The 538-nt window shown below is 55.4% G+C and overlaps 1 pseudogene; it reads right to left on the reverse strand.

Moving 5' to 3' along the window:
* Positions 1 to 220: 220 nt before the first annotated feature.
* Positions 221 to 338, reverse strand: LOC126163220 (5S ribosomal RNA; annotated as a pseudogene).
* Between the last annotated feature and the right edge of the window lie 200 nt (positions 339 to 538).

Consider the following 538-nt stretch of genomic DNA (forward strand, 5'->3'; position numbering starts at 1 on the left):
CGTAATGCGGAAAAAGAAAAGCATTCCGTCTCCAGGCCACGAGTTGCCTACTGGGACCATCCGACTGCCGTGTCATCCTCGGTGGAGGATGCGGATACGAAGGGCGTGGGGTCAGCAAACCGCTCTCCCGGTCGTAAGGTGGTATTCTTGACCGATGCCGCTACTATTCGGTCGAGTAGCTCCTCAATTGGCATCACGAGGCTGAGTGCACCCCGAAAAGTGGCAACAGCGCATGGCGGCCTGGATGGTCATCCATCCAAGTACCGACCACGCCCAACAGCGTTTAACTTCGGTGATCTCACGGGAACCGGTGTATCCACTGCGGCAAGGCCGTTGCCTGTCGTAATGCGGAAAAGGAGCGATTTATCTGACGTCCATAAGGCCGGCAGGAGGCACAGTGGGTCAACCCAAGTATGCATCTATCCTTGGGGACTATGTCCACCTTAACTTACAGACTGTTTTCCCTCGACACTATGGCATCTACCAACACGACAGTGCAACGTGTCACACAGCTCGCAGTGTGCGTGCGAAGTTCGAA

This window comes from Schistocerca cancellata, chromosome 2, assembly GCF_023864275.1.
Source record: "Schistocerca cancellata isolate TAMUIC-IGC-003103 chromosome 2, iqSchCanc2.1, whole genome shotgun sequence".
NCBI lineage: Eukaryota > Metazoa > Arthropoda > Insecta > Orthoptera > Acrididae > Schistocerca > Schistocerca cancellata.